This window comes from Cyanistes caeruleus, chromosome 13 (assembly GCF_971803275.1).
Source record: "Cyanistes caeruleus chromosome 13, bCyaCae1.hap1.1, whole genome shotgun sequence".
Lineage (NCBI taxonomy): Eukaryota > Metazoa > Chordata > Aves > Passeriformes > Paridae > Cyanistes > Cyanistes caeruleus.
In genome coordinates, this window is record NC_141713.1 from 3,468,012 (window position 1) to 3,480,771 (window position 12,760).

At 42.5% G+C, this 12,760-nt stretch overlaps 1 protein-coding gene and 1 long non-coding RNA gene across 9 annotated transcripts in view; both read right to left on the bottom strand.

Annotated features, from left to right (window-relative positions):
* MEF2A (myocyte enhancer factor 2A) overlaps nt 1-445 on the bottom strand; it is an 81,988-nt gene extending 81,543 nt beyond the window's left edge. For 6 of the 8 annotated variants that reach the window (XM_086849578.1, XM_086849575.1, XM_086849574.1 and 3 more), the window contains exon 1: nt 18-422. The gene's annotated coding sequence lies outside the window, so the exon portion shown is untranslated. Of the gene's footprint in view, nt 1-17 lie in introns of all 8 variants that reach the window. The other 2 variants (XM_086849581.1, XM_086849577.1) reach the window with 2 other exon arrangements.
* A 6,004-nt stretch (nt 446-6,449) lies between these two features.
* LOC147650653 (uncharacterized) lies at nt 6,450-12,235 on the bottom strand. Its single transcript, XR_015275967.1, has 2 exons — nt 8,155-12,235; nt 6,450-7,512 (listed from the first exon to the last, which is right to left on the bottom strand). It is a non-coding gene; the product is annotated as an uncharacterized LOC147650653 (long non-coding RNA).
* Between the last annotated feature and the right edge of the window lie 525 nt (nt 12,236-12,760).

Consider the following 12,760-nt stretch of genomic DNA (forward strand, 5'->3'; position numbering starts at 1 on the left):
CGGGACCCCTCGCTCACCGCCGCTCCCCCGCTCGCTCCGCTCCCGCCGCGGCTCCTCAGGAGACACTGACACCGGCGCACGGATACCGCGCCGCGCTATTTTTGGGAAACAAGGCCCGACCGCGGCCGGAACTACAGCGCCTGTCACACTCTCCTTCAGTATCCTTCCGCACTTTTCTCCGCGCAGCTCCGGCGGGGCCGAAGGCGCTCAGCGGCGCCGGGCAGGGGCGGGACGGAACGGGAGTGGAGGGGAGGGGCTCGGTGCCCCCGCGGCGGGCGGTGGGGCGGGAACGGCCGCGCTCCGCACTCGAGGCATGGCCGGATTACTTTGTTGAGTCGGGGAGCGGCCGGGCCTACATTCCTGCCCGCCGACCCGCCCCGGAGTGACGGTGCGAACAGCCAATCGCAGCACCCGCACAGGACAGCCCGCCAATCAGAGCGCAGTTGGTAGGCGGGGCGCAGCGAAACGTGGACGCCTTGAGTGACAGCGAAGCGCTCAATCAGAAAGGCGGGGATGGAAGCGCCAGCCAATCAGAGCCGAGCGTGGGCGGGGCCGTTGGGACAGGAGCGCCCCGCCTCCCCGAGCTCGGCGGGCGCGCATGCGCAGAGCGGGGTGTGCCGGCGGTGACGCACCGAGCCCGGCCCGCCCCGAGCGGCGCCTGCGCCAAGGCGGGGCCTTTGGGGCCAGAGCGGGGCTTTGGGGTAATTAAAAGAAGTCCCGGTGAGTGGTCCCGTGTTCCCGTCCTGAGCGTGCAGCTCGGGACTGCAGCAGTTACCCCCACAAACAGCTCAACTGCCCGTGCGTCTCACCCTCAGAAACCACCGCCGCCTCCACAGCACATACAGTGTGTGTATATTTATAAATATACACTCTATACTATGTAGATACATCTTTATATATAGTGTATCTATAAGCACAGTGTATCTAGTATATAGAATATATATACAATATATAAAATGTATTTATTATGTATATAAACACTAGTATATATTATATAATTGTGAGAAATAGCCACTGGTAAAATTGAACAAGGACAAGTTTGTAAAATCAAAACTATCAATATAAAGTCCTTACACTATAAATAATATATAATATAATGTATATTACAATATATATTAAATATTTTACATAGTATATATATATGCACTATAAATACATGTACAGTATACATATACACTGTATTATTTTGATCCAAAATATTACTTATACACAATATATCTAATTGTATGTGTAGTGAAGATCTACTATATAGATATAGATAAAAAAAATACTATTTTTCTGACTGGCTTTCTGTGAAACTCCCAGCTCTGAGGACATGAGCTATGTCTCTACATTCAAAGGTGACAGTCCACCTCAGTTCCACCTCCATCCATCCATCCCCACCTCACATTATCTCTGCCAGAGCTCCCATTAATTTTGCTCTAAGTAGAAAAGACTACCCGGGAATACATAATAAAAGACATAAAATGGGCGTCGTTTTCCTTCACAGAAGGCGGCAGCTGAAGAGCGACCCAAAAATAAAATTTTGATGATAAAATGATACTTGCCAAAAATCATCTGCGCTCTACAGCTCTTCCAGATTTATCCTGTGAGATACCCACAGCCTCGGAGTGGAACAACAGGAGCCATTTCACAGCTCTAAATCACTGAAAAGGGCACATCTCTAATCAGGACGCCAGAACCAAAGGTGCTGTCTCTCAAAAACAGAGATCAGAGAGTGTCCTTTGTATTTTAAAATGGTGTCATTAACTGAACACAAAAAGGTAGCTCCACAAAAGGTTAGGAAATAGGATGCAAGAAATGATAACAGAAACTCCCCTCTGGCAGTGTGGTGACCACAGCGTGGGATGGGAAAAGGTAGATCTTCCATGATCATTCCCAAAAAGTTAATGTAAATTTGTGTTGTCTGTTTCCAGAAGTTTCGCTCAAATGGAAACAGTAATTCACAGCTCTCAGAAATGCTGGAGTTCAGGGTTTGTAATGTACAGATTAGTTTGGATTTAAAAGTGCAGCCAGTAAATAAGTTGAACACTTTCTGAAACATCCACCTTTTTTCAAAGCAGAACTGCAAGAATAGACACTTCTTCTTGTGGATCTAAGAAAAAGATGACAAGAAGTGAGACAACAATATATAAATATTTGCCATCTACAATCATATTTCCATATTGCTGATCTGTAATAATCAGGAAGATAATTAAATACACAGAGTTTTCTTTCAATTTCAACATGAACAGTCCAAATGTCATTGATTTTCTTATGAATATGGTTTATTCTCTTCTTCTTCCTCACTATACCTATCATCCATAAAACCTGTAAGGTCTATTATTAGAATCTAATGATTAATACCACAAAATCTTCTCATGACAGCAATATACTGAGAAGATGTTAAGATAAAATACTGAATATTTAAATTATAAAAGTCAGCGGGAATCTGAGTAAGACACCAAAAGCAAGGCCTGAGCAAGGACTTCTGGATATACTCATGAATTATTTTCAGTACATATTATTCTAAGCTGGCAAAAAATAGAGCAGGAAGCCAAAGAGATAAATAATTGGTTCTAATCTGTCCTTTTCAGTAGCACCACAAGAATAAGCAGAGCATGTGTTGCTCAAGGGATTTCTCTATGAGCCTTGCAAACAATACTTCAGGGGCACAGAGCAGCCTCCTTCCCACTGAAATGCTTTCCTGCCCTGATGGAAACACTGCCCTGTGTAACAATTGAGAAAAGGAAGTGCAAAATTCAGGTTGCAGTTGGAACTCCAGATGTTGTTTTCCATGTGTAATGATGTGCTGCACATCTGCTCCTGCAGAGCCCTCGTGGGACTGGTGAGGAACAAGGATGGGTGGTGGGGACGGCACAGGTGTCCTGACGTGTCACAGTGAGTGAAAAATGTCACCCCTCAGGCTGACACAAATGAAGTCACAGAAGAATTGATACATTAAAATCACTGAAATCACTACCTGACCTGATGGTGATGCATTGGGTTTAACTTCCAGGACAACTGCAAAGGCCAAATTCACCTGGATAATACAAAGAGTGCAAGACTGTAGATAAAAAAGAAAAACGTACACTGCAGAGAAAAAAATGCAATCTTTGTAAGACTGTAGAAGCAGCAACATAAGAAAGCCCCAGAGAACATCACAGTGGAGTGTCAATATGACAAGGGAAAAATTACCACAAGCATCTGCCAGGATCCCTCCTGAGAGAAAAGGGAACAACCACTGACTGCATTTCTGCCCATCTTATGTACAACTCAGAGACTAAAAAGAGCCCCCTGAAATCTCTTCCCTTGGCCAAATGGCAGGCACTGCAATTTCTATGAGATCCAAAGAGTAATAAACTCTGAGCAATAGCAAATATAAAGAAAGATATGGAAAAAAGATAGCAGTGTTCTTAATTTTAACTAAATAGCCTCAGAGTTGAATAGAGTCATCATCCAGCAGTTGTTATGGCAATAAAGCTTTCCCTTGCATCTCTATTCCAGTGCATTGCCACCCACCCATTCAAGGTAGTTTGGTACTACCACCAAAATCATATCTCTTCTAACTTTCAACTTACATTTAGGACCTTCTTACAATCCACTCCAGAGATGTACCATAGTTTTTCCTCCTTTCAAATGTTCCTTATATTCCAGAAATCAGTTTTTTCATCTTGTGTCCTGGAGAAGAGAATCTGAGCCTCATACTTCTAGAGGTGAATGTTATATAAAACCAAAATGCAGAACTTTTAAAATCATAGCTAAGAGGAGTAGGGGATGTTTTGTAGCTTTCGCATGGTTGCCAAACAATTAAGTTACCCTTCAAAGGGAAGAGGGGGGGGTCTAAGGTTTTCAGAACAAGGTTCCTACAAATCGCAGGCCAGATTAATTCCTAACATTGTTCCACTTACAATGGGGGAAACACTCTGTGAATGAAGATTTTGTAAAGGACTACTGATTGCAACAAAACCGAATTGTACTCACAGCATTTCAGGATGGGAACTCACATTAGAAACAAAGGAGAGGGGCAGGGGGGACTCCCACCTAGGGAGCAGGAAATCAGAGAGGAGCAGATAATGGTTCCTGGCCATTAAGGCTTTGGGTAACCCTGTTAACCCCGTGGTCACCTCAGCACAAACACTGCTTGTCCTCTTGGGGAGCTGGCTGGGAACAAACTTCCCTCAGCTCCCTGTGCTCAGGAGTGCTGCTCTGACGTTCCACTACACACAGATAAAATCAAGATTTCCTTATTTTACTGAAGTCCAAAGTTGTCCGACAATGCGTGAATTAAAGTCACTCAATCCATCCCATAAACTGCTCTCTGTAAACCACTAGTATTTCCACATCATTATATGGTATATTCACTAATCTGATTGCCTTGGGAATATTTGTTTTTCCAAAACTTGTGGCCAAGGTACATAAGATTAGATCAGACACAGCTTGTCTAAGAATGCTGTTATGTGGGTGTACAGTGTATTTGCTAGTTTTGAGTTACAGGTAAAAGTACTCTTTCAAACTCTTCCAGCCAGAGGTGCAGGCTCAGTTCCCTGAAATTTTCTGCTGCAGAAAAATGTAAAGTTCTGGAACTTTACATTCTGCTTTGCTCTTGGTGCCCTAGCACTGGAGGATCAGCAGGGGAAATGCTGATACTGCCTCACCAGGGGCACACCCGGCCCGTACCTCAGCAAAATTTGTGATATTTTATAGGTCCCCACAAGTCTCTCTGGGATTCACGCTCTTCTGCCGGGATTTTCTCACCATTCTGCATGTTAACATGAACCAACAGCTGGGTTTAGGAGATGTGATATAAATAGCAACATCATGCTGCGAGCAAGCTTCTTGGAAAGTAAAGAAAATACGTTATTTAATGCACTCTGACATTTGCCTTTCCTCCCCTCATTCCTAAGCTGCACTTCTGTAAACACCCGTAATGACAAATGCAAAGAAGTTGACTTGTTCACATCGACATAACAAGTGCTGCCTTGAGCCCAGCAGATGATATCCAGAGCCTTTTACCTCTCCCCTCAGCTGGCAACCCCTGCACAGCGGGGAAAGGAGGCAGAGTGTGGATGGAAATTCCTGCTTCCAACAGCACTCAAGATTACAGCCTTTGGTATTTTATTTTCATGGTTGCTCCATGTTGCTTCAGAAACTTCCTGCTTTTGCCATATCTTTCCATTCATTAAAGTTGCAGCTTGCAATTAAACATTCTGACATAACATAGCTGAGATTTTTTGGCAGCAGCCTTAACCAGAGGTTTTCAGAGTTTCCTGCAGACGGCTTTAAATTTTCATATCCTCATGAACGCTTGCCACCTTCTTTTAATAACTTGAAAAAATAAGCCTCTCTCAGGAACTTCATTGTTGCTGTATTTCCCCAGCACTCGCTTGCTGCTGTTAGCAATGTGTCGTGCACATGTATATTTATAGAGGGAGCAAAGTCTTCATATGCACTCTATAGTTTGACATCTCATAGGGAACACACAGATTGCTTAGCAGATCTAAAGAAAAATAGTTATGTTCAATATTTTCATTATTAAAGTGTAATTTTCTCTTCTGACAGCATTGTGTTAGTTCACCCCTCAAAAATAATCATATTTACTGCATTATTCAAAATTTACAGGCCCTCATCTGTTAATAATTTTGTAGCTTTATACATATATTATGACTGGAATATATTGCAACACTAAACTACATGCATTATTTTTGTGCAACAAAGTATTTCTTAGGATAAATCTTGACCTTTTTCCAAGGAACTGGAAATCACTTAAAAGGATTTTAAAGCTTTTTGCATTTTTAAGGTGTAGAATATATTTTATAATTTGGAGAGCTGTTCAAATACTGCCTGCCATTATCTCCAATATAGATTTGAAATTTATTTTAAAGGGGGTCTTTTTAATGTTCAAACTGACCTTAAAGTCTTTTTTCTTCTAACATTACCTGGCAAATAAATTCTTAAAGGGATATTATCAATTTAAGAACTATGCTTTAGTCTGGAAAAAATTCCAAGAGATTAAAGAAAAAATGGCTCTTTTCTTCTGTAAGTTTAATTTCTATATTTGACAGCAGTATGTGTGGTCAGTATCTCATGCTGTTAGGAAACAAAAGGGACAGAAATAGATATAGGAGGCCATAATATCTGAAACGTTTTTGAACTACTTTTGTAAAGTAGATTTGAAGTTGATGGGGCCTCTTCAAGTGACAAAAGACTTGTGGAACTCTTAAAAGCCAGATAAGTTTCTCCTGACTTGTGCAGAGCACCCTCAATCAGCTAAAGCTGCTCTTAAAATGCAAGTTTAAGTGTTATTTTTCCTGAATTCTGTCTGCTTCACTTTAAACTCATTAACCAAACTGCAGTAGAAAAAGGCACATTTTTTATCCTGACCCGGTAGGCTTCATATCCAGAGCCCACAGTGGCTCTGCAGGATCTATTAGAGTGCACAAGGCACAACAAAGAAACTTCTGAAGCAGTTAACTTATGGAATAAAGTTTAATTCTTAAACTTGGGCAGTTTACAAGGTACATTTTGGGGTTTTATAATGGTGAACAGACTTCTCAGAACAAGTATGTCATTTGGTGCACATCCCATTGATTTCTTTGAGAGCACGTGTAGGATGGCTGGCCTGTGTCCCACAGGATAAAGAGCACCCAGCAGTTCCCCTGCTCCCCCTGGCCTCTCCAGGTAAAGGCAAAAAAAGTTACGGGTTCTCTCTTGGAGTCTGGAAAAATAAGCTTAAAAATTTCCCTGGAGCGTTAACATGGATCAACTGGTGCACGTTTCTGAGCTCTGAAACCGAACAGGCATTTGTTACGGGGTTTGTGGTTTTCTTGGCTGTGATTTAGGATTATTGCATACTTTCTCAACCCCTTACTAAAAATATGCTCGGTTCTTACCATGAAATGCGGCAGCACATTTGTTGCAATCTCTGAGGATGGTTTCTTATCTGTCAAACAGTTTAGAAGACAAACTGGCACAGAGACAGCTCACCTGTTTTCTGTGGGTACTCGATGATAAACTGCGTCTCAGACCCCATTGTGGCACCAAGGACAAGTGTTCTGAGACAAGGCTCATGTAAACAGGTCACCTCTCACTAAAATGCCATTTCATTCCCAAGCCAAGCCAGCTGGCTTTGGACAGAAAGTTCTTTTCTCCTTGCGTGGGCAAACTTTATCGCCTTCCCATCCTTTTTCTCTTGCTGTCACATTACTGCAGAGGTGGCGGTGGCTGATAGCAGAGTGAGAAGCAGTGTTCAAAATGTGTCCAAGATAATAATGCCTGGTCCTGCAGCCATGTGTTGAATCCATCCACGTGATCTCACATAACCTAATCAAATGTCTTCCCTTTTGTTACGTGAGAGTAAAGATGAACTGAGATTGAATTCAAGTTTTTGAATTAAAAAGAAAAGTAAACCAAAGTTTTGATGTTTCATCCTGCGTTTCATTGGTCTCAGTCACAGTTTCAAAGGGTCCAAGCACATACTGTGTTTGGAGCTTTTGAAACTTTAGTTTCAATTTAGGAAATCCTGTTGTGTTCCTGGAAAGAAGCAAATTTCTACTTAGAAAGCATGACCCCCTCCCACAGGGCAGAGTAAGAAAGAGAGTTATTCGGGGGGAAAGCTGAAGGGATTGTGGGGTTTCTCTTTGTTGTCTTGTGGTTTGTTTGTTAAGATGCAAGCCCATCTTTGGACTCCAAAATGAAAGGCCTTCAAATTTCCCCATAAAACACTGCTCTAAAAAGTCAATGGAAAGTCTCTTATTGATTCAAACATCTGACCTGCACAACTGCACCACTTGAGCAAATGAGTAAAATACACAATAAGCACAATCTAACTGGTGCAAAAGTGGCTTAAATCTGTTTTACTACACTTTAGCCAAGCTGAACTGTTCTAAACTAGGTTAAACCCCTCACTGCTGAAGAAGACAGGCTCTGAATTTGCCTGAGCTATACCTTCCCCCTGGGGAGAGGAGGAGAGGCTACCTCAGCTCACCCTTTTCAGGCAGGTCTGCATATGGGAACAGCTGACACATAAAGGCTCCTTATCCCCACACTAATTTGTCCGGTGTCCACAGCCATAGTTACACTTGTTTATATAACAGCAGTTTAAAAGGATACTTTCAGGGGCTCAATCCATGAATGAGCGATCTCATTCAGGTCCTGACGTGCCTGACAACTCACCGCGCATCAGCTGAGCCTCGCTAATTGACCGTGTGTGTTTGCTCTTAGCCCGTGGCGATCGGCGATGGAAGAAACCCGTTCAGAATTCTCATTTTCTTGGCCTGAGGTCACTCTGCCACACGGAGCTCACGTTTGCTGCAGGCTAAGGACGGCAATGCTGCGCTGCCCAGGCTGCCGCTCATGTGGTGACTCCTTATGGTGCTGGCACCCAACAGCATCCCCGAGCTCTTGCTCAAAATGGGATAAATGAGAGCATAAATCAGGTGTTAGCTCAGCTCAGTGCAAGTCAGTTAGGGATGGATTTAAAGCAAATTGGCCCAAATCACTCCCAGTCCAGAATAAAAGTGGCTATGCAGCACTAGCTTAACTAAATTCAATACAGCTGAATCTAACATAGATGCAAAAACTTTCAACTAATCATAAAAAGCCAAAAATCTTAAGTTCCTTGCTTTAGGGCACATGCATTCACTTTAAACAACAAATACAACCGGACACATAAAGCAAATGAGTGAAATTCACAGCTATCCCTGAAGAAAACAATCAGAGAGGGACAGAGGGAGCTATGGAAGCAGCAGAACCTTCTCTGGCTCTCCTGGCAGGTTTGTGATGCTCGTTTTGGGTTGTAACCTGCCAAAAGTGAGGGTGAATATTCTGTGTTGTCTCATTAGTGTGTGCTCTGCCATCACTTAATAACAAGTATGTAACAACCCTAACACAGCCCTGCTAAAAGTCAATTGTGAAAAAACACAAAACAGCTGAGTTTGTTTTCATTCCTTGAGTGTGATGAAAAGTATTAAGGATCAGAAGATGATACAGAGGCTGAAAAGTAAATCTACGTTTCACAATTTTAATAACCAAAGTGTTATTAGTAATTTGATCTAGCAGAAAATTCTCTAATTAATAAAAAGCAAATAAAGCTTGATTCCTCAAATGGCTTTACCCTTCATCTCTAGAAACTGTTGCTTCCCTAGAAATTAGGGAAATATAGCTAGGATTAGTCATATAGGAACAATTTTTTAAATCCTTTACCAAAGGGAGATGGATTTGAATGAAGGAATTTGGCCCCCTAGTTCTCATTTCCTGGCTGAGTTATCTCTTCTAAGAAATTCTTTCATGGAGAGTGTCCGTGGGAAACTAGTCTGGATTCTTTGTGTTGTGTGAGATTTTAGAAGACTCTGTTATAGATCAGCATCCCACCAGGGAGGATACAAGATGCAAATGCACAGTAAAATGATAGTCTTGCCCCTACAACACGCTACATAGTCCTGGCTGCAGGCTGTGCTCCAGATTTATTCCTCTGTGGCTGTTGAGAACCAAGGAGTCGTCCTGAAGCCTGTGGGAAGGAATGCAGCCCTTTCTCATAGTGGTTACTCAGCTCATTCAAGGTAAAAATACATTGCCTTGAACACTGTGGGACTGTGCTGTCAGTGCCCTTTGCTGTGGAGTCAGTTTTGCTCCCTGATTTTTCCCCCTCCGTACAGCACTGTACTCACACTGCACAGTTGCAGCAGACCACACATTTTGAACACAGGAAAGAAATAAGCATATTATTATCAGGATAATTGAGTGTTGGAAAGAAAGTTGCCTCCAGCACTCTGTCCAGATTAAAATCTCAATCAGCACCATTATCTGGGAAGTATCTGCAGTGACACGTGCATGCTCTGCATCTCAGTCAGCAATCTGGCCCAAGCATTTGCAGAAGCTTTAGCAATTTCTTTAATGACCCTTACAAGTCCTCCATCTATTCAAAAGCTGAAATGCCAGTCTATGTAAGACAAAAACTCCTAAAACAGCAGATTGAAGTACTCCATGTAAATTGAGCAATTTTTGTTAACACATGTCGACTAAACCAGAGCTGCCAATCAGCCAAGCTGCTCCTCTGTGACAACAAACATCTGAGGTACTGGAGCTTGAAGTTAATCGAAGTTATTTATTTTATCATGCAGAACTAAGCCATCAGCCATTGCTCTCACAGACACGGTTTCCATCTTCCCCCTTAACCAGGGTACACATGCTTTCTTCAGAAGAAGATAAATGTTATGTACTTAGCCTCAGTTTTAACCTTAAAAATTCAGCTATTAAGAACTGATGTTTATTCTGCCCCTAGTAACAAATTATTCAGTCAACCATAATTTGGGGATCACTGAAAGAAGAAAACCTAAACCACAGCTATTGTTAATTCAGGACCAGGCACTTTTGTTTGTATCAACATGAAGCAACCACGAATATAAGAACTGTAGCTAATACTGGTTTCCTCTCACCATGTCAGTGATCTGAAAGCTTCCTTCAGAGGATTATTCTTTAAGAACTGGTTCAGTGGAAGAGTAAATACCTACAGCAAGCAAAGCAAAGCCATTTCCACAGCACCATTTCTATATCCTACCATCAGTTTATTTCTTTTCTTCCGGTGCACAGTTTTGCTCCTCCATCATCAAGAGTGAAATTATCATTCAGTAACATTTCTCTGACTTTGGACTGATTCCACTGTCTGTTGATAGTGGTTGCCTCCAAAGGCCCTGGGGATGCATGTTATCCTGCATGCTCTGTGAGGCTCCTTCTGAACAATGCAGAGCTGATCCCTCTCTCTGTGCCAGCTCTCTCATGAGCCATGCGCTGGGGTAACAGTTCCAACTTCCTTCTGTGTCCTGGAGATTTTGGCTCCAGCCTTGCTTGTTTGCCATGAGAAGGTTCCAAAATAAGAAGCACATTCATTCCTGCTCCCTTCATTCCACATGGTTACATTTAGCCTTTCTTTTAGTGCTTTCCTCCCATCCCAAGGCTGGGAGTATTTGCTGTCTTACTGCTTATGGAAATCATAATTTATGTACTGTCCCAATGATTTGCTTGTATTTGAGCTGCTCTCAGCCGATCTGACTTTATAGCCTATAGCTTTAGGTGCATCTGATGATTCCCCTTTTTCCCCTCATTGTTTTGGTTCGTTAGTTTTAGCACTGCTGACACAAACAGTGCATTTCAAAAGGCATCTTTCCTGTGGGCTCTGTTTACTCGTTAATGTGGCTAAGTGTCATCTGAAGTCCTGGGTGACAGCTCGCTTTGCTTTACATTGTGGCATTCCCATATAAGATTTATTGTGTCTGAAGGAAAACACAGCTACATCTGTAGGAGAGGGAAGAAGAGTCATGGGAAAAGGGGAGTTGCTGGAGTTCTGGCTGTGAGGGGGACTGGAGAACTTGACATTTAGGTTCCTGCACAAGATGTAATTTCCAGCTGAACAGCTCAGGCACTTACACAGCTTCACTTTGGCCCCAGCTGTGCACTAAGTGCAGCCGACATCTCTCTTAAGAGCCACTCACAGCAACCTGACTTGATATGACTGTTTTGTTTTCAGTGAAAGGCAGGGGGAAAGTTGCTTTAGCAAAGTAGCTGATAGCCCACATGAACTGGATTGGAGCATTTCGTCCAGGCCACTCTGAAGGGAACCAAAGTCTCTGGGAAAATGGCAGATGAATCTGACAGCTTGCAAATAAAGTTTTCCTGGAAACGTTGCACACTGACTTGATGGCTGTGTAGCTTCTGGTACTGAATTATTGGTACAATCCCAGTTCTTTCCAACGAATCGCATTTTCCTCACTTCAGGATTAATCAACATGTCATTTAGATGTACTCTCAGACAATAAGCACTATGATATGGATGTCAAACTATTTTAGGTCAGGCAGTTTTCCATTTTTAGCTTATATATTCTGTTCGAGGACTAATGCCTCAGATTCAGAAAAGGCAAATGTCACAAGATCCGAGCAAAATCCTGATTCCATGAAGGATCAGTTGGAGTTGTGCTGTTGACCATGATAGGCCCAGGATTTCACCTCATGGGTCTATTTTAATTAAAGCTTCTTCCTGCTCAAATTATGGTTCTATCCTCAGCAACTTAGACAGTTACTCAAATCCCTGCTTTTAAAATGCTTCACTGCACCACAAGACTGCCTAGCACACAGTTTTTTGCTGTGCATCCTTAATATCTTTATGTATCATTCTAAGATAACCAAGACTGAATTTTGGGTGTGCACTTACCTATAAACATCTCTGTTTTCTTGTACTCTGCATGTGTACATATACACATACATGTGGACACACACACACAGAGTTCCTCCTCCATTAACATTAAACAGTAATACATGGTGAAATTTCTCATGCTAAACAGTCTTCAAAATTGAGACAGTAAAAAATTTTAGGAATAAAAAATTATCTGCTAATCCATCTAGCTAATATATGCATTTAAAATGGAGACAGCCTTTCATCTTAGTTCAAATTGGACACATGTAGGTGCCAGTCCACTTTCAGAGCTCAGAATTCAATATGGTCCATCAGGTGTCACATTGTACAACATTTTCCTGCAGAAACTCACAGGCAGTGAGGACGGAATTCAAATCCTCCCTGTCCACAGCGAGTCCCTGCCATCCAAAACAGGAGAGAAACGCTGGGTATGCCTACGACAGGGAGAGCCAACTGGAGGCCCACAGAATTTGGATGCAGCTCCCAAAGCAGTTTTCCTTGGCCAGAAGGAGCTGGCTGGCTCCAAGGCCAACCATGTGGTGCTGCTCTTTGTGCTCGGGGCAGGGTGCTCAGGGAGTTGTGTCTGCCTGATTT